This window comes from Lissotriton vulgaris, chromosome 10 (assembly GCF_964263255.1).
Source record: "Lissotriton vulgaris chromosome 10, aLisVul1.2, whole genome shotgun sequence".
In the NCBI taxonomy this organism is placed as follows: domain Eukaryota; kingdom Metazoa; phylum Chordata; class Amphibia; order Caudata; family Salamandridae; genus Lissotriton; species Lissotriton vulgaris.
In genome coordinates, this window is record NC_141698.1 from 1,062,905,394 (window position 1) to 1,062,927,299 (window position 21,906).

The 21,906-nt window shown below is 45.3% G+C and overlaps 1 pseudogene; it reads left to right on the forward strand.

The window, feature by feature from the left end:
• Positions 1-14,459: 14,459 nt before the first annotated feature.
• LOC147689315 (uncharacterized) lies at positions 14,460-15,734 on the forward strand (annotated as a pseudogene).
• The last annotated feature ends 6,172 nt before the right edge of the window (positions 15,735-21,906 follow it).

The window sequence follows — 21,906 nt, forward strand, 5'->3', positions numbered from 1 at the left end:
CACACAGGTAGATGTTGACTCAGAACCTGTCCTTCTCTCCGAGGTGGAAGGCGCGCAGCAGGCAGTGATGTCTGCTCTCCCTGAGACCAGCGATCAAGCGTCACCCGGCAGCAGACAGGTGAGGCACTCACTCCTGTCGGTTCACTTCGCTCGCTTTACATTTCACCTAACCACACCCTCTCTGTAACTACAGCAACTGCCCGGGCCACATTCTTAGCTGATATCATGGCCTTCCACAACGAGGCATTGTTAACAAACGCAGAGACACTTCATTAAGAGCCAGCACAGATTGTGGGACAGGGACAAGGCTTCCAGCAGCCCAAGCGCCTCTTTGAAAAGTCCCACGACTCCCGTCTTCAGCCGCTCATATTATTCTTTAAACAAGCATTTACAAGTGGGGCCGGGGCCGGAGACACGGACAGCAGGAGGGGGGGCGGGAACGGGCACACGGACAGCGGGAGGGGGTCGGGAACGGGCACACGGACAGCGGGAGGGGAGGGGAGCACTCACCTGGACTTCTTCCGTCGGCCTGGAGGAATGACCCCAAATAAATTACAAAAAAAAAAAAAAAACACCGCCCACCACCGCCATGACGTTCTACAAGGGGCGGAGAGGGAAAAAATCGCCGGAACGCCCACGAATCGCCTCGGACAATGACGGACAGATCTCTCTTCCAATGGCTAGCCAATGGAAGAGAGAGGCGGGACAAAGCCACATACTGTTCCAACATAAGATTTCGCCTGCGCGAACGCTGCTGTGCAGCGGACGCCAGGCGAAACCTAAAAAGAGATAGCTTACTAACAACATAACCAAAAACTTTGCAAAGATTAATCGTAAATCCTATTGCAATGAGATTTCTGGCTTACCTGACTGGAAAGCGAAGTTCAAACAGCTAATGACACTCTGTGCGCCGTTCGCACATGGTTTAGGCCAGTGTATGTACCTAGTAGGCTGTCCCTCGCTTACAATCCCGCTGTCCTCTCTAGACCTCTCTCCAGGGTCCGACTCTGTCCATGCAAGCCAGGTTGGTGCTACTTATTATGGTACTGCCACCTGCACCCTCCAGGGCCTCCCGGGACTGACTGTGTCTTAGCTGCTTCGGGGTTTCTAGAGTCAGACTGCCTGCCACAACTAGCTCACACTAGTGGCTGGGCGTGGTTTTCCACAAATGGACGAAGAGGGCAATGACTGTCATGATCCAAAGGAGCCTGCTACCTTGGGATGCATTTGCAGGCCTCCGCCCCTGGCGTTTTGACTGCGGGTAGCGGCATTAGGTGTACCACATGCTGTTCGGGCGGACGGGGTAAGAAGAGGAGGCTAACGGCGCAATGCCAGGGTTCAGTGAGGAGCTGTAACTGGGACAGCATTTGGCTGCACCTGCCTCCTTTGTGATTCTTGTAATCACACAACTTAAACAGGAACCTGTAGTGTAGTTCCTATATTCTTAATAGGCTCTGCGCATTGGAATAGCATATACTATAGAATTGACGTAGGACTTAAGTCGACTAGGTCTCCATCGAATATACTAGACTTAATTGTGTGTGTGCCAGCTAACTCAGAGGTCACTAGAAACTTTATCGAATTCACAAGAAGGGACTAGTTTCTGACAACCGCATGAACATGACAACTTTGTTTCCCAAGAATAAGAAATATATCTCTAGAGTCGCGGAAACAATAGAAAACTATTTTACTCTGTCAATCGTGCATGCTTCGTTTCACCAGAGAGGCAGAGAAATAGAGAGACAGGCGTTTTTCAATAAAAAGGTATTTATTGAACAGTCTTCTTTCTCATGCAAAAGAAATGAACTCCCACAATCGCAATACCATCCAAGTCAGAGCGAGAGCAAATACGGAAACGAGAGATACTGGAAAAAGAATGCAGACCAAATAGTGTGTCCAGGACACCCTTTATCGGCCGGGACAGAGAAGAAATCAGCAGCATGAACAGAGACAAATTTTAACCCCGCAAAACACATATACCATAAGAGAGAGGGTAGTAAAGAAGAAAAAAAGTGTATGTTCTTCTCCCACAAAGACGACACCAAAACCCGTCCTATTAAAACTGATACCAGCCCTGATGAAGACCTTGAGATAAATTAACGTGTTGGCCCCACAACAGCAAGGTCGAAACGCGTTGGCATAACACAGTGGTCTAGAAACATCAACTCTAAGACAATTTGGTTTTTCTCCATCTGGTTGAGTTGGAATAAGATAAACTCGCCCCTTGAAAACAAAGCTTAATGTTCTTTTCAGACCACCAAAAAGGACCAAAAATCAGGACAGGTGGACAGGACTAACATCGTATATAGTCTTGACACAGTGAATAACAATAGGACATTCGAATTTTGTAGAAATACGAACAATGCTCTTTTACGCTGAAGTTATTTAAAGGTGTCAAAGGTTTCTATTCTTTGCGTGAAAATATTTAAATGTCAAATTGGGGAGAAATTCAAACATTCATAAAAATTTAAGTTTATTGTTATAAAAGTCTTTTTGCATATTTTTTCATGTTTTGTGTACAAATGTCAAGGTTTTCTCCCTTTTTAAAAAAAAACTTGTGTTGTGTATACAGTGAAGGAATACTTGATTGCTAACATTATACAAAGATACAAAAAAATAAAACAAGTGCAGGGTCAATAAAAGGGACTCCTGCTTATAAAAATTTAGCGTGCTTTATGGTGTCCAAGGTACTCTGTTTTTTTTAAATTAGCTTATTGATTCTAGCCTCTGACTTCCTCAAGTGAATCATTCCCCTTTCTTTATTTAAACAATCGCAATACTTGTCATGAAGTAAAGTGCGTACAGTAAAAAGATTATTACAAAATAATACTGTAATAGCATGGTATGGTTTCTAAGCCATAAGATACATACATAAATAAATAAAAGACTAAAACGTACTCCACTGGTGCTTCTAAAATACGCCTACCCCAATGTACCTTACCGAGGTCTAGTACGAGGGAAGAAGTAGGTGTGGTGTAGCAAGGATTCAGTATTTTTGCCAACAATCTATCCAAGATTTCTCTTAGAGTCTAATCTGTTCCATACCTTGGTTTTAGAATGAAGAGGTATCGTATCTCTCTCTCAGGACTTGATTTCCCAACAACCCGCAAGGGTGGCTTGTAAACACTGGAGCTGGATTTCCCGGCAGGAAAAAAGACAGCGTCTCTCTCAGTGCGTCTGCTGGAGGGTCGGCTTCCTTCGGCACTTGCTGTGGCGAGCTGCGTCGGGCAAGTAAATATTCGAACTGCTCCAAACCACTGTGTGTTTGCTAAGGCTAGTGTGGGCATATTTATACCTTGAAGGTGCCGTGTTTGACGTAAGGTTGGACATAATAATGTCACTAAAGACTCGCAGTTCTTTGAAAACTCCATGAGTTCTTGGATAAATCAATATTCAAGCAAGGGGAAGTCCCTGACTGCTGAAGGCTAGTTTTTCCAAGAAATCGTTGTGGATTTTCGGAACTAGTGGAAGTAGCCATGGCGTATTTGGACTGCATGGGCCAAGTATAAATATGGTTATTATTTCTATGCCTATATAAGGATAGGGTAATTTATACCTATATATGGGCATGAATTGGGAAAATTACACTAGGGTCCTAAAATGATACTTAACAAACCCGATAATTCACACATGAAGCCACGTGGCTCAAAGCAGTGAGACCAGGCAGGCGCAGGAGAAACTGGCTGTGCGGTTCCATTTGCAATGCTCGTGCACTGCAGGTCATCTGACTCACCTATAGGCGTGTCTTTGTGACTCGAGTCTCTATCCGTGGACTTGACGCAGTATTAACCATTGGGCAAATTCAGACTGACTCTCGTGATGTCAGTGCTGAATGCCAAGGTGCATAAGTAACATTATAGCCAGAGTCACCCTAATCCCCCCCCCCCCCAAGCCTGCATGGATTAATGCACTGCCACTAGTTTGCCAAGTCAGTCACACAGTAGTGCTAAATAGAGCACTCCACTTCGCAGTTGAGGAGGTGCTAAAAATGCGTGACTCTGCATTTCAGTGCGGTGATGTGGATCACCACACTGAAATGTAGTAGTCAGATGACTGATGAGTGATACTTGGCAGGGCTGAATGTCCATTGCCGGGCCTATACACTTATTCCATAAGGGTCTAGAGGCAGTTTTACTTTAGTGGCCAGACCGTAACTGGACCACGCCCGGAGCCCCCGGCTATTTATTAACCATTGCCACGCTGGCTCGGCGTACACCGGGCCAGCCTATGATGCAGCACGTTTAAGGGGTTTCCACCAGGTCACCCCTCGCATAATGGGAGACATGGTGTCTCCCGTGGATTGACAACATTACACCAATGATACCTCTCCCGTGTGCTTCGAAGCTCGGGGACTGAGATAGCCCCACGAGCACTGAAGCAGTAAAAGTGAAATTAGCCGATCGTCTAATTTCACTTTCAGTGTAATGATGTCAGTGTGCCAAGCGTGTCCTCATCATTACACTGAAAAAAAAATGCCTCTGCAGCGGGGAATATTTAACAACAAGGGGTGGTGATGGACAGAGTCTCTGAATTAAGCAGAATACTCTCACCCAGTCAAGAGATCAGGGCTAGATCCAACACCGTTTTTTAGCTCACTGCACCATCCCAGCTCAGAACCTGGTTATATGCAAATTAGTCTGTTCCTGTCCCAGTGTATGATGGGAACAGGGCAAACCAAACTACCAAGCCAATTCTTACACTGGGAAGGAAACAAGCTTCCCGGGACCGGTTTCTGGCATTTCAGCCGTCGTCGGCCCGGCTTGCTTGAATCCTGATGGTGCAATGAGCAAGGGACTCACATCTGAGTATACCCTTCCATGCTTAGGGTGGACAAAATATTTAACAACAAGGGGTGGTGATGGACAGAGTCTCTGAATTAAGCAGAATACTCTCACCCAGTCAAGAGATCAGGGCTAGATCCAACACCGTTTTTTAGCTCACTGCACCATCCCAGCTCAGAACCTGGCTATATGCAAATTAGTCTGTTCCTGTCCCAGTGCATGATGGGAACAGGGCAAACCAAACTGCCAAGCCAATTCTTACACTGGGAAGGAAACAAGCTTCCGGGGACCGGTTTCTGGCATTTCAGCCGTCGTCGGCCCGGCTTGCTTGAATCCTGATGGTGCAATGAGCAAGGGACTCACATCTGAGTATACCCTTCCACGCTTAGGGTGGACAAAATATTTAACAACAAGGGGTGGTGATGGACAGAGTCTCTGAATTAGGCAGAATACTCTCACCCAGTCAAGAGATCAGGGCTAGATCCAACACCGTTTTTTAGCTCACTGCACCATCCCAGCTCAGAACCTGGCCATATGCAAATTAGTCTGTTCCTGTCCCAGTGCATGATGGGAACAGGGCAAACCAAATTACCAAGCCAATTCTTACACTGGGAAGGAAACAAGCTTCGGGGGACCGGTTTCTGGCATTTCAGCCGTCGTCGGCCCGACTTGCTTGAATCCTGATGGTGCAATGAGCAAGGGACTCACATCTGAGTATACCCTTCCACGCTTAGGGTGGACAAAATATTTAACAACAAGGGGTGGTGATGGACAGAGTCCCTGAATTAAGCAGAATACTCTCACCCAGTCAAGAAATCAGGGCTAGATCCAACACCGTTTTTTAGCTCACTGCACCATCCCAGCTCAGAACCTGGCTATATGCAAATTAGTATGTTCCTGTCCCAGTGCATGATGGGAACAGGGCAAACCAAACTACCAAGCCAATTCTTACACTGGGAAGGAAACAAGCTTCCGGGGACCGGTTTCTGGCATTTCAGCCGTCGTCGGCCCGGCTTGCTTGAATCCTGATGGTGCAATGAGCGAGGGACTCACAGTGGGTAAAGCTCTTACCCTGCTCCAGTGGTTGAAAAATGAAAAAAACAAAATCCCTCTGCTGTAAACAGCAGCATAGGGATTTCCTGGTTGTGTGCAGAGGACAGAACTGTTCACTCCTCAGCACACAGCTACCATGGGGAGGACTAACTAGCTTTGTCCTCAGCATGGAAAGGGTTAAAGATAAGAAGCCAAAAACACGTGGAGCAGATATAAAAAAACAAGCATTGGAAATGCAATAGGTCTCGCATTAGAAAGTGTGAGTTATTGGTTTTGTAAATGTAATAATTTTTTAATTTTTGTTTATCTATACTACTATTATAAAGGAAGAACTTTGAACCTTTGAGGCGGGTAAACTCGGGAACCACAGCACCAATCCAAACACCCAATACATCGTTGTAATTGGCAGGGTCTGTAGATGGACATAGGCTATATAAAATAAAAAAATATACGGTATTTAAAATATTTACCTAAAAAAAAAAAGTAGTCCCTTGGAAGTAGTGCCGGCCGGCCGCAACGTGCTGACATCAGGAGCGGCGGACATCAGCGCGGGGAGGAGCGGCGGACAGGCGGGGAGGAGCGGCGGACAGGCGGTGAGGAGCGGCGAGGAGCGGCGGACAGGCGTGGAGGAGCGGCGGATGAGGTAGGTGAAATACAAAAGCTAGAGGCGGGGAGGAGCGGTGAGCATAGGTGAAATACAGGCGGGAGGAGCGGTCAGCGTAGGTGAAATACAGGCGGGGAGGAGCGGTCAGCGTAGGTGAAATACATGCGTGGAGGAGCGGTGAGCATAGGTGAAATACAGGCGGGGAGGAGCGGTCAGCATTAAATGAAGCAAAAGAGGTAGCAAACCGTGCATTACAAAAGTGAGAATCGTGAGCCAACAAAATACAAGAGCTAGCAAACGGTGCATTACATAAGCAAAATGTGATGTGTGCAGGTTACAAAAGCGTACAAAGGAATCATAGAGGTATAATACTGCAATATATGAAGGAAGGATCCGGGCGACCCACGGACAATGTCGGGGCCGGCGGGGGTCCTGAAGCATGATTGCTCCCGGACAAGGTCGGGACGGGCTGCTAGTGTTTTTATAATTTCCAATGCATTAATTTTGTTATTATAAATGGGATTTTTTTTTAGAAATTGCAAATGTGACACCTATAGCATTATTAAATATACATGTTTAGTATTTACCTAACGTACATGTATTGATATGACAAATTGTAATGGGTTTTATTTTTTATAAATAATTAATAATTACATAATAATTTCACTAATGTATAATGGCACTAGCTTAAATTCTTTTGGGTGATAATGTGTAGCGTATTATAATATTTGTAAAAATGAAGATTAAAAGTGTAATAAACATTTTTTTGTTTCTCTTTTTTGTAATAAAGCTTTAAACATTGATATATTTTATTTTTGCTGAGAACTGGGATTTAAAGAAGGAAGTGCTGGAATAGATTTTCAGAATATGACGGGTGAAGAGAGGTAAGCATGTAATTATAGAAGGTGTTAGAGTGAGTGAGTGTCATCACATGCCCACACTTTGCCACGTACTTCACCAAATACACAAGTCACAGTCATGAGCCACATACTCTATCATATTCAAATAAACGCACACTTTAAAATGCACATGTGACCAAGATGTACATCATTACATGCACAAGTCACGGCGGAACATAGCATAACACACACAAAATACTGCCACAAATGTCATTTTGAACATGTCACACTGCCATGTAACAACTACATGCACAAGTCACCACAATAACAATATCACATGCACACATCACACCATAAGGAAAAAAAATATGTTGCACTGCTGTAACCCCGGCAAAGTAAGCTGTGGCATTTTATGGGTTCTTAAGAGGGAAAGGGAAGGAGATAGTGGGGGGGGAAAGAGAGGAAGAGCGAAGTGGGTGGGCGGGGAGACAGTATAGGGGAAGGTAGATGGGAAAGAGAGGTAAGAGTAACAAGAGAGAACAAGGGAGAGTGAGGGTGAAAGAGGAAGCGTAGGAGCAAGAACGAGCGGCCGAAACTAATTGAAAACGTGCTGGGAGGAGAGATGGGGGGTGTCTGGAGGCCTCGGAGCACGAGTGTGGGGGCTGGGGGAGGGGAGCACAGGGAGAGGGGAGGAAACACGCTGTGGGAGCGTAATCTTTACGGTGGTCGGTTGTTTAACAAGAATAAAGAAAGAAGGAAAAAACAATGACTCGTTTTTTACCAAGAGCCAGGCGGCCTTACCACCCAGCTCCAGGGTTTGTTCGCCCTAACCAAAAACACAAGTTCAGGAGCTTCGGATTAGACACAGAGCTGGGAGCGCTAGCTAAGCTGCTGGCTCTACTCAACGGAGTGCGTGGAGAGCTGTGACGTGTCTGCAAGTTATAGAAACCGACCGCGCAATTTGTTTCTTTCCATTGTCTTCAAAAGTCGCATTTGTTCGACGGAGATGTTATTTTTGGAGGTCTGGGGGTGATAGGAAACCAGCAGCGCTTTAGCTAAGTAACTCATTGCTGAGTAACATCTGATTGGAACATTGACCAAACAACCTGGGCCTATGATTTCTTTTTTAGAAAAATACACAAAATAAAAATGTTTACATGCCTGCAAGTAGTTTTCTGAGGAGTGGGTGAGAGGGGGCAATGCAACATGGGAATGGAGCATAGGGGAAAAGCATCACACACACACACACACACACACACACCCCCCCCCACACACACACACACAAGAGAACAAGGGAGTGCGAGCAAACCAGCAAGAGGCACAGCAATCTTAAAAGATCAAGAGAGTAAAGAAGTACACACACGAGAGAACAAGGGAGTGCGAGCAATCCAGCAAGAGTCACAGCAATCTTAAAACAAGCATTGGCAATATGAAATAATAAAAACAAGTACGGGAAATGCACAACGAGAGACAGAGTTAAAAACGCAGAGGCACCGAGAGACAGTTGGAGGCGTGAGACAGAGAGTTGTGTGGAGAGAGACAATGAGAGACAGAGTTACAAAGGGAGAGGCTTCGAGAGACAGAGTTGGGAGGAGCGAGAGACGGGTGAGATGAGAGAGCTGGCGAGGGGAAAACAGAGCATGGAGGCAGGGGAGACAGACCAAGAGAGTAAAGAAGTACCGACAAAAGAGTTAGAAAAACATTGGCAATATGAAATAATAAAAACAAGTACGGAAAATGCACAACCAGAGACAGAGTTAAAAACGCGGAGGCACCGAGATACAGTTGGAGGCGCGCAACAGAGAGTTGTCTGGAGAGAGACAATGAGAGACAGAGTTACAAAGGGAGTGGTTTCGAGAGACAGAGTAGGGAGGAGCGAGAGACGGGTGAGATGAGAGAGCTGGCGAGGGGAAAACAGAGCATGGTGGCAGGGGAGACACATCTAGAGAGTAAAGAAGTACCGACAAAAGAGTTAGAAACACTGAATTGAAGGGGCAGCGTGGGGCCAAAGAAAGAGGCGGAAAGAGGAGACTGCTGAAGCCTTAGAGAGAATCAGACAACAGTAGTTAAAACGAGACACGGCCTGGCGGCTGTGAAAGTGAAAGTACGGCCGGCCGGGGAGACAGATCAAGAGAGTAAAGAAGTACCGACAAAAGAGTTAGAAAAACTGAATTGAAGGGGCCGCGTGGGGCCACAGAAAGAGGCGAAAAGAGGAGACTGGGGAAGTCTTCGAGAGAATCAGACAACAGTAGTTAAAACGAGGCACGGCCTGGCAGCCGTGAAAGTGAAAGTACGGCCGGCCGGCAGTGAATAATTAGGGGAGGAGAAGTGCCTGAGGCAAAGCGCATGCTGGGGGAAGCTGTGGGAGGGAAGCAGGTGGCTTTGATGTGCACACGCTTTTCACGGGCACTGCATGAAATCGCCAGTTTGGTTAAGCTCTGGATAAGCCCCTATATTTCTTGCCAGCAATGCGCAAGCGCATTAGCAGGCGAGACCTAAAAAGACATATGAGTCTTGCAGCATCCATTGGAGGAGGCTGCCAGAAAATCAAGTCGGAAACACTTGCACAGCACAAATATAAATGTGTGCTAGGCACAAAAAATTGCAGGAAGCGTTCTAGTCTCAGGTTCAGCTTTTATTCTGCTGCAGCCGAGGAACACTGACGAATGCAGCGTGAGGAACACTAGACCACGTCTCCTTCCTCGACCTTTTCCCACACTTCCGGGTTCTTGACTGTGTAGCGTGTGGTGTTGTGGGCCCTAGGTCCACATGCCACCAAGGACTGACACAGACACGGTGGCTATGGTTATTCAATTGGCCACGAGCTAGTGCACTCGGGCCCTTTTATTAACAGGCTCACGTCACTTGTGACACCTTTAAGGGGTGCGTGTGGGGTGCAAGTGTGCCCACTCCCATAGGGGAGTGGCTATCAACTCTATGCCTGTCGAGACACTAGAATGTGTCTCGCAGGACATAACACAGCGCATAATGCAGGACGCGTGGCTGTGACATTGAAATTAAGATGGAAATAAAGGATCTAGTGCTCAAGGCACTATTTCAATTGCGATGGGATATTTTTATTCTGTCTGCCTAATTGGCTGTGAGCACCAGATTACCAGAGGTCTGCCCTCACTAAGTGCAATAAATTGCCTATCATATTCTTCTGACAAAACAGACAAGTTCTTAAATGTGAAAAAAATCAACATGCCTCAGATGTCAAGCTATATGAATGCCACAACCCTGAATTTGTGAGTACCAAAGTGTAGGCTTCCAGGAAATAAGCTCCCCTAGACAATACTGCATGTGTTTGCAGTTCACCGGAAACCATGAGTGCCTACTACCTGGCATCCAGACAACTGGTTCATACTGGATACCAGCCACCCAGCTCCAGTTGGGACTGTTTAGAATGTTGTGTGTCTGGAGTGCTGATTGACAGTGTCAATCAGTGTACCCTGTCTAATAAAGCTTAGACAACAGCCCAGTAACACTGGTGCTCCAGCTAGCACCAAATTGTGCAAGTGCTGACAGGGCAGCTCTGCTGAGGACGACTCACTAATAATATAGAACTGCACTACCCATGAAGGGGCATCTATTTGTCCATATTTATTTCAGCCTCCTGAGACAATAGGAACTCAGCACTGGCTCTGCTCCTTCCCTCACAAGAAAATAAAAAAAATCCCAGGTGTGCGGACCGCACTGGGCTCCGCAATGAATACAGGGGTTAGTCTAAGCTCTAAGGCAACCTAAGGCTCTGAATGCCATCAACAAATCTCCAGGGGGACAGCCAATCCCAGTGAATATAAACCAGTGCTTAATTTGTGCCGGTGCTAATCACCAGCACTTATTTAACAGGGAAGGGGCTATTGAATTTTGCCCCCTTGCATGATGGGCCCAGTAATTAATACAAATAAATGTACCTACCTGTCCTGGTTCGATTGCATATCTGCCTGGTAGTTCCAGAGAGTGTACCAACCAGGTCCAGGCACAATCTAGGGTGTGAAACTAGATTGTGTCATGCGCAGTCTGCATCTGCGATGTGCAGTAGGATACTACCAATTGGCCGTCACTGTCACACGTGATGAGATCGGCCACCCCACCGGAGATTGTTTTTTGTCACTGAGTGGCTATGCTTTATAAGGATGTACGTCAGTACAATGCGATCTTTTAGATCGCGGTACTTTACAACGCGGTTATTACAACGCAAGTCGTTACAACGACTTGCGTTGGAGGGCGCGGATTGAGGAATATTATAATTTTATATTCCAACACCAGTCCACGTAACAGTAGGGAAGGTGTTGGAATATAAAATTACAATATTCCTTAACAAACAGCGCCATCCAGCGCAAGTCGTAGTAACAACTTGCGTTGTAATGGCAGCGTGGTAAACGTCGTGCGGTGTAAACACTGCGTTGTAAACGACGTTTACCGCTTTATAACAGCCCGGGACATATAGTGGGCAATATCGTCCATGCCTGCAGCAGAGAGAGGGCGAGGATCACTTGATGACGTGACGTCTCTGTCCATAGAAAGATGTTTGTGTAGAACGTCGAGAAGTTTCACTTTCGCTGTGTGAATCCTGGAGTTCAGGGCTTTTCTGAATTCCATGTCAGTACATGGAGGCTCAGATTATGCTTCTCTTTGCTTTACTGCAAAACACAGCAGCCAATAAACAACTTTAAAACTCAGCATACCCCAGAAGTACAACACCCTCCATAGTATGCACCAATCACTATCAGTCCAATAGAATATATATATCTCGTAATGCACATATCACTTCCTCTGTCTTTGCTGCTGCAGCAGCGAGATAAGTACTTTTCCTCTCTATCGAATTTTCGAAGTTGGATGTACTTGTTTTATGCTATGTAACTGTCAAGGGTTAATTACCGGAGTGTGACGCTGATACAGCGTTTTTCTGTAGACCTGCGGTGTCGCGGTGCCGATTTCCACTACTTGTGCAATTTGTGGTTTCTGTCACTAGGTGATATGGTTATTTGGCAGCTTGGTGTTTTGGCGGTAACTTAGGTGTTTTGAGCGCTCCGGCGCTCTGTGGGCAAGTGTTTGTGGAGCGAGTGCGGGACGCGCTTAGCGCGCTATTACGGGGAACGGTCCTCTTTTCAGCCCCAAGCCTTGAGCATGCGCGAAGAGCCGATTCCAGCGTTAGCGATCTGCTCTTCACACATCAGCGAGCAATTCTGACTGTTCTATCCCCGGTCCCATAAGAACGCTGACCAGATCAGTTACCGGAACAGGGCATTGCCTTAGGGGAGATTAGGGGTGGCTTCCTCCACGCGATTGGATAATTATTATTGCTAATTTTCAAATTCTGGCATCTTGTGATAATATAGGGACAGTTTCATCAGTGCCTGTACAGACAAGAACACCCCAGGCTTTCTCCCCCTTAAAGCTCCTTCAGACCTCCTGTAGCTCGATGGCATACTACGCCGAGGAGGAAGATCGGTGGGTGGAGTTTAATGAGTACGCAGAATATGATGATCCTGAAGAGCACCATATGGAGGAGCAATTGGTTGAAGCCCTGGATACCCACGTACAAGGCTCGGTAAACAGGGTGTTAATTAAGGTATTACAGCATTTTACCAAGCCATTAAAGAATTATGGCAAATGTAAGTTTGGTGCTGCGCAAGCAGAGACCTCTGGTCATACCTCAGCTGAGGTCCGTGCTAGAAAGGCAGGTAATGTGTTGCACGACCATGGTGGTGTCAGTTCTTCCAAGGCACGTAAGGCGCCCGGGACGCAGACGGAGGAGACTGATGAGTCCTCTACTGCAGCGCCTGACACTTCTGAATCAGACCAGGAGTCACAGGCCTCACAGAAGGTAAAGGAGCGGAAACACAAATCCCACAATGTCGAAGACAAACAGGACAATAATAACCTCTTGTTTGACCCCAGAAACATTATACATCCAAGATCCACTGAGTGGGTTCCCTGTGTCGAGGTGGCACACTATGTGCAGGACAATCTCCGGAGAGGTTTCGAGAAGGGTCAGTGCCACCCTGCGTTCAGAATGTCCCAGATCATCTCTAATGGGAAAAGTGGCGGACTCCCCAGAAATAGATCCAAACATGGCCACTTTTATGAAAAATTTTGCGAAGGATCCCAAGAAGGGGCTCGATCGAGCATGGGGGTTGTCAAGATAAACTCCTTGACGTGACCAGTCCCCTGACTAAGATCTTGGATGCCGCGGTCACTGCTAAAGACTCCCATTCTCCATTGGACCCCACGGAGGTTTTGGAGTGGGCGAAACGAGTTATGTGTTTCCTAGGGAACGCGAACTGCGCCCTGTCGGCAGAACAGAGACAGTCTTTCCTTATGCGCATTGATCCACAACTTGCGGAAATGGCAAATACGAAACCGGGCACACTTGCTAATGGCATGCTGTTCGGGGAAAAGTTTGGGAAGGAGATGGGGAAATATGTGAATACATTCTCGACCCTAGATAAGGCTCAAGCGAACATCCAAAAAGTTTTTCATACTGGCCTTTTTAACAGGGCCGGGCGCTTCAGGGGTCGAGCAACTGGCCGTGGATCTAACCAGACCTCTCAAAGTTTCGAGCAACGTGTCAGAGGTGGTGGCCAGCGTTCAAAGTTCTAACCCTCCCGCAATCGCGGTGACAGAGGGCGATAACATAGAGGTTACAGAGGACAGAATAGTTCCTCCGGAGACACCTCTTATTCAGGTAAGCTTATTGCACACTGGAGACACCAAGGTGGGAGGTCGGATTGCTTTGTTCCACCATATGTGGGAGACTCTCAAACAGGATCCTTGGATCCTTCAGACGGTAAGAGGTTTTCAGATAGAGTTCTATGCCTCACCCCATCAGGTTCGCATTCCTCCGCCCCTACATTTTTCCCATGCAGAGATGTCTTTCATGGACGACGAGGTTCAATCGTTGTTGGAAAAAGGGGCAATCGTGCACACGATTCCTCATCCGCTAGGGTTTGTAAGTACCATCTTTCTAGTGCCCAAAAAGGACAAAGGTTTCAGACTGGTGCTCAATCTGAGGGAATTCAATTCCTAGGGAGTGTATCGCCATTTCAAAATGGAAGGTATAAATTTATTGAGGGACATCCTGTTGGAAAAGGATTGGATGGTGTGTCTGGATTTGAAAGACGCGTACCTGGTGGTACCTATTTTTCCTCCTCACAGGAGGTTCCTTTAATTCCAATGGAGAGACCAGTGGCTCGAATTTTCGGCCATGCCCTTTGGCCTTTTGTCCGCCCCCTGGTGTTTCACCAAGTTACTAAAGCCTGTGGTTCAGTACCTCAGGGAACGAGGAGTAAGACTCATAGTTTATTTGGACGATATTCTGATTATGGCTCAAAATATGGACATGGTTCTTCTTCATCTGAGCTGGATGGTCTAACTCTTACAAGAATTGGGGTTTGTCATCAACGCGCAGAAGTCCATTCTGACTCCAACGCAGTCAATGGAATTCATGGGGTTTCAGGTGGACTCGGGTGCAGCACAGTTACTATTACCATTGAGGAAGAGAGTAGCTATCAAGAAGGAGTTGAGGAGAGCACTTGCCTCTCCGACTATATCCTTGAGGACGTTGGCCAGATTGGTAGGGATTCTGGCCGCATCAATACAGGTGATATTCCCGGGACCCTTACATTACAGGGCGCTTCAGCGTTTGAAGATTCTACACTTACGCAAGGGTCTGAGTTATGCAGAGCAGATCTCAATCTCTAGCGAGGCACGGACCGAGATGACTTTGTGGTTGGAACATATGGATGCCTGGAATGGCAAAGCCATTTTCGCAGCCAGTCCGCAGATAGTCATAGAATCAGAAGCCAGCAAATGGGGCTTGGGAGCCCGCTGCGGATTAGTGGAGACTGGGCGTCGGGGGTCCCCGGAGGTACTGGAACTCCATATGAATTGCCTGGAACTTCTTGTGGGTTCTTTTGGGATTCGGACACTCTCCCCGCAACGAGCGAGTTGTTGTATTCTACTGCGGATGGACAATGTGTCAACATTACGGCACATAAATCGTCTGGGGGGTAAGAGATCTCATCTTCTGGTAGAGATAGCCAAGGACTTTTGGCATTATTGCCTGACCCATCATATCTCGGTAACGGCGGAGAACATTCCGGGGTCTTCCAACATGATAGCGGATTGGAACTCCCCTTTTCTGAGGGATGCCAGCGATTGGAGGCTGCATCCCAGGGTATTCCAACAGTTGAACAACAAATAGGGTCCATGTTCAGTGGACCTTTTTGTGCCCAGATCAGCTCAGACGCATTTCTTCAGTCATGGACGACAGACATTCTATATGCGTTTCCGGTGGCACTAGCTTTGTTGTGCGCACTTTCTGTTCAACTACAGTCGTTTCCGGAGATTCAGGAGGACCCTCAAGGGTTGCCTCGCCCACTGGTAATGCAAGGCCACTTATCTCACATGGCGGGGAGACTTTCAAGGGACGATGGCAAGTGCCCGTAGTTTCACAGGAGACTCTGTTTTTCTTATCACAATCATGGGCACCAGCTACGCACAAACGATATGAGTCAGCTTGGAGTAGATGGGTTACTTGGTGTGCTGAACGGCAAACATATCCCTTGGGATCCAGTGTCCATCTCATAGTTAATTTCCTTTCGGTACTCGCCAGTTCAGGAATGGCATATCGCACAGTGAGCAACTTTCGTTCTGCGATTTCGGTGGGTCATCCACATGTGGATGGTAAACCGGTGGGGGAACATCCCCTGGTGTGAAAAGTGGTGAGGGGTATCCGATTGGTTAACCCCCCCCGAAACCCAAGTACTCTGTTTTATGGGATGTTAACGTTTTCTTAAAACTTGGCCGGCCAATGAAGGAATATCACGTAAACAATTATCTGCAAAACTTACAATGCTATTATGTCTGGTGTCTTGCATATCTCTACTGCCTTACTTTGGCAAGGTTCTTGAATACTTGGTCAACAAACGTGTGTCCTCTTATATTGAAACACATGCACTTCTTGACTCGTCGCAGTCTGGTTTCCGTGCCGCACATGGCACTGAAACCGCAGTAATTGAAATAGTGGATAAGATCCGACTCTCCTTGGAAAGGGGCGATTCAGCCATGTTGGTGTTATTGGATCTCTCCGCCGCCTTTGACACCATCTCCCACAGCATTTTGAAACATCAGTTGTGGGAGGATGGTGTCAGAGGCAATGCCTTGGCTTGGTTCGCGGACTATCTCAAGGACCGTCATTCCTACGTCATGATGAATTCTCATGCATTTACTACTATCCCTCTTTCTGTGGGGGTCCCGCAGGGGTCGATCCTTAGTCCCTTATTATTTAACCTTTATCTTTGCCCTCTGGTCCACATTATAAAATCCTATGGCTTCACTACAGTGTCTTATGCAGACGATACTCAGGTACTTGTCACCTGTAGATCCAATACCCAGGAAACCTGCTCTAGTTTTAAACAATGTATGGCTCACATCAATAATTGGATGAGTGAAAACAAACTTCAACTCAATTGCAATAAGACCGAAATTTTGTTATTCTGCAAGGCCAAGACCAGATGGTCTCAGGACTAGTGGCCTCATGATCTAGGGCCTTGCCCTGAGCCTAAAGAAGCCGTAAGAGACTTAGGAATAATGCTTGACGGGGCTCTTTCTATGAAGGTTCACATCAATCAGGTTGCCGGAACTTGTTTTGGAATACTTCGGCAATTGCGTAAAATCTTCAAATGGCTTCCACTTGATGCCAGAAAGTCCCTGGTCCAGGGATTGATCGTCAGCAGGCTTGATTATGGCAATGCGATGTTTGCCTCCATAAATGAGAATCTGCTGACTAAGTTACAAACTATCCAGAACACGGCGGCGAGACTAGTGCTGGGTCTCCCCCCTAGGTCTGCCTCTAAACCCATTCTTAAAAAACTGCACTGGTTACCTGTGCGCCAGAGATGCCATTTTAAAATCCTGAGTCTAACCCATAAACTCCTTTACGGATTTGGCCCTTCCTATTTAGCAAAAAAAATAGTTTGGTACACTCCGTCCAGAGCCCTTCGCTCTAGCTCAAAATTCTTACTGTCCCAGCCTAGAGTCCGTACATCCAGGAACGGATGTCGGTCCTTTTCTTATGTGGCTCCCCATCTTTGGAATAAGTTACCCATTCATCTCTTGTCCCTCTTCAACCAACTGGAGTTTCGAAGGGGTTTGAAGGCGTGGCTCTTTCCCAAATAATGTTTTCCCCTGCGATGTATCTCCACTCTGGTAGGTCAATGCCTTTCTTCTGCAAAGCGCCTTGAGACCTCTTTTGGTGATAAGCGCGCTATATAAAAGCATTTGACATTTAACATTTGACATTTGCCTACGAGTCTCAGATGTGCGAGCCTTGGATATAGCAGGTAGAGTATTTACTCCTTCAGGAGTCTCTTTCACGATTTCCAAAACGACAAAGACAAATTCTAGATGTATTTCATACCCTGCTTTTCCTCATCATACCAAGTTATGTGTGGTTCAATGTTTAAAATGTTATGAGAATTGTAGTAGAGAGTTCAGGAATGAAGTTGCAGGGCAACTGTTAACTTCACTTCAGAGACCTTTCCTCCCAGTAACTGCAGCGACTTTGGCCAGGTGAGTTACTTGGTTATTGAGACTTGCAGGTGTTGGTACTGCCATGTTTGGCGCTCACTTGCTTAGAGGAGCAATGGCTTCCAAGGCCTTTTATACAGGCTCTCGTTTACAAGATATTATGACTGCAGCAGACTGGTCCTCTGACTCAACGTTTAAGACATTTTATCATAAACCGATTGTGGGTGTGGCTTCGACGGTTATGGAGCAACTTTAAACTAGCATAATCTGAGCCTCCGTGGACTGACATAGAATAAAAAAAATTCTAACTGACGCAACAAGAATTTTCAATTCTATTAGGACACGGAGGCGAGGATTATTCCACCCAGGTAACATAATGATGGTATTCTATGTGATAGATTGTTCATTGCAGAATTTATGAAATGATTCATGTATAATTCATGGTGATGATTTGTTTTTTCTCCCACCTGTTTGATATTGAACATTTGAAGATGTTAACTAGTGAATGTCATGATGGTTATGAAACGCATACGGTTCATGAATGGTATGTTACGACTACTATTCTCTTTATAGGCGATCAAGGCAAGCAAACCTGAACGAGCTGGATGAAGTTGTTCAGAACGGGGCAGACCAAGCAAGCATATGGCATGGTGCCATCGTCTCTGTTTCTGGAGATGGAACTTTGTGCTCAAGTTTGGATTCACAGCGATGAAGAAATCGGTGGTCCAGTGTTCAACGGTCAAGTTTGTGGACTGTGTTAAAAGTTTGAAGCAAAGAAAGAGGAAGTGATATGTGCATTACGAGATATATATTCTATTGGACTGATAGTGATTGGTGCATACTATGGAGGGGGGTTGTACTTCTGGGGTATGCTGAGTTTTAAAGTTGTTTATTGGCTACTGTGTTTTGCAGTGAGGCAAAGAGAAGCATAATCCTCGCCTCCGTGTCCTTAATAGAATTGAAAATTCTTGTTGCGTCAGCTAGAAACATTTTTAGTCTTGCAGCACAGCGTCCTTCTGTACCAACAGTGCAATCTGTGTGAAAACTGGTCATGCTTTTCATCAACAGTTCCTTTCATGTTTTGCTGCAGCCGTCATCAGTACAGGAGAAAGGGGAGGAGGGTATTGTTTTGTTTTGCATATTGCAGCACTGGCGGTTAGGCCCAATCCTCTCCCCAGTTGATATTGCTATCAACCCAGGCGTACCTAAAAATTAAGATATTATCACACCAATTAAGCTAAAACGAGAATGGCACTTCTTCCCACAACATACAGCCATTGTGAAAATGTTACTGTTTGCATACTTTTTAAGAATGCTCCGATTCCCATAACTCTTTCTTGCATGTAATCTGTATGTGGCCACGACCTACCACTGATTTGTAAAAGGCAGTACATATTTCTTTTTAATGACTTGTGGATTTTAATGTAAAAATTTTATTCATTTGTGACGTTACATTCCTAGGCATTTTATCTATTTAATCAGTTTAAAAGATGAGTATTTTAGCACAGGTCCATGGTTGCAAGGAGCTTCTGCTTTATGACATCCAGGTTACCTAAATGACAAAAGTGAATGTTTGAACGTGTGGGACAAAACACCGAGCCTCCCAGCTGCATTCAACTTGACACTCACACTTAATATTTATACAAATGACGGGAGAAGCCTTGAGTTTTAGGAAGGATAGATCAGGAACATTATAATGATTTTGCGGTAACTGGGCCAAATTAATTTTGTGGGACATTGTTCCGAACAGGTTTGCATTTTATGATCTAGTTTCAGCTCTTTCATGCCCTCCTCAGCCAAGTTACAGACAGGGGCCCAAGCACACTCGTCCAAATTCTAAATGTGTTTTCATCTAATATTCAGGGATAGTGAGGTATGTTTTCAATATTGTAATACAGAAGCTGACAAATATTATTGTAAATAATCTTGCTGACCCTTTCCTGTTTTGAATATGTGAAGTCTGGTTTCACTCCGAAAAACGTATGGATGCTACATGGTGTGTATGATCAAAGTCCCGCAGGGCCAACAGCCATGTGATTAATCCCTCCAGTAAAGGTCGTTTAAGAAACACGTGTGTGAAAAGCTGACAAATGCCAGTGAGGTAAAGTTCACAGTGGAAGGATTAAGTTCCATGTGATAACTGTTCATGTGGATAAACGGTCCCCCTTGTGCTTTAGGGTCCCACTTGGTAAAAGTGTTTCAAGTATTGTGAAGTGTTACTTACTGCATCGGAGCACCTCATGCACCTATCTGTACTGTGATATTACATCTGGCTTTAAGCAGTGCCAGTTGAGGATGTGTGTGGAGCCAATGGAGGAAGTGGGTGGATTTTGGGAAAGTGGGTGTGCCCTCCAAAAAATCATTTGAACACCTGGACTTAATATTTTACAAATTAAGCACTGATATAAACCTACTGGGTTAGTCCCCTCCACGGAATTTTAGTGACTCAGCAAGTCTGACACAGTATTATGAAGACATAGACACTTTGTGAAGTCCTAAAAACATTTGTTCCGTACTCACAACTGCTACTGTCCCACAAGCTTAAATCCCTATTGAAACCATAACTTTCCATGGATACATGCCAACACATATTACAATAACTAAATATTCCACCACAAGGTACAGTTCCAATTTCATAAGGCATGATACCACACGTCTTAATAAGTTATCTTAATAGACACAACACATACCATCTTACAAAACAAAACACATGCCTCATGCCTCATGAAAACAACACTAAGTAACTCCCCCAAATGCATTACTGCAGGTGTTTCCACTAGTCGATCGTGAGCTACTAGGACCTCGCTGACACCTGGAAGTGTAGCTCGCAGTCTTGAGTTCATTTTAAAAAAAGGCTAGGTCAATAAAGATTATTTTATCTTCATGTTGCATTTTTCTTTTAAAGTTAATGAAGAGGGCCGGATAAAGATTAGTGCTTGACTTTGCTTTATGACCGAAGGTGCAGCACAGAGGTGAAGAAATGAAGGACTGATGTATTTAACTCTTAAATAAGTGTTGATGTTAACTCAATATTGGAGCGAGAACAAAATGTTTCTTACTGCTTTCAAATGGGAGAATTTTTAAATTAAGGGTTAATATAACAGGCATCTTGCTCACTGTGGCTGGCAAACACCACATATTTATAACTGAAAAATATAGTTATTTTTTAAGTGGGAGAAATTTAAGGTGCAGAATGTTCCATCTTAAGGAAAATGTTTGTACACTTTAAATGTTTCGCATTTTTTAAAATGGCATGTGTGTTATACATGTAACGGTGCCACATATGGTGAAAAGTATATCTTGTACCACACGTACCTACAACACACTCTGTCAGTCCACCATACACATAAATCCCATTCATACAAATACATGCTCATACATCTCCACAGACCATGCTCTCCTTGACACACGACAGCCCTGTTACAGAGCCCCTAATCTGAGTATTAGTTCACAATGATGTTCACTCATCAGAAGTAGTTCTCACTAACAAAAAGGTTTTAGGCCTCTTACATTAGAGTCAAACACAAAAAGAATTCCAAATGAAATCCTTACGAGTGTGGCTCGTATGTCATAATAGCTGGTTCTCTGCATGCATATATATATATACTATTCACTTTCCTCCCAATAGTCTTTAACTAGTATAGTAATATATTTTCTGGTGCACTAAATTTGGGATCACCTTAATAAATTAAACCATATTGCAATGTTACACCGACAACAGCGCACACACACTTCCAAATCCTTCACACTCTGCTTCTCATCGTATTGCAACTTGATTCCAGCTTGAACCTTACTCTTATTGGACTGAAAAATAATAGATATGCAGCCTGTGTAAGTACTATCCTTGTAGCCTACTTGCAGCCACCCTTGGATTAAGTCAGACCAATATTTGAGGCCGCTCAAAACCTGAGAAGGTTTTACCTTGTTGGTGGAATGAGGGGTGTTATCCTTGTTGTCAGTATTAAGTAGGAACAGACTCCTTGCAAAGCCCCAAAACGTTTAATCCAGACTCGCTAACACCTCCTCTCTCACACACAACCTCCTTATTCAACCATAACTTTCCACACCTACATTCCAAAACGTCATCATA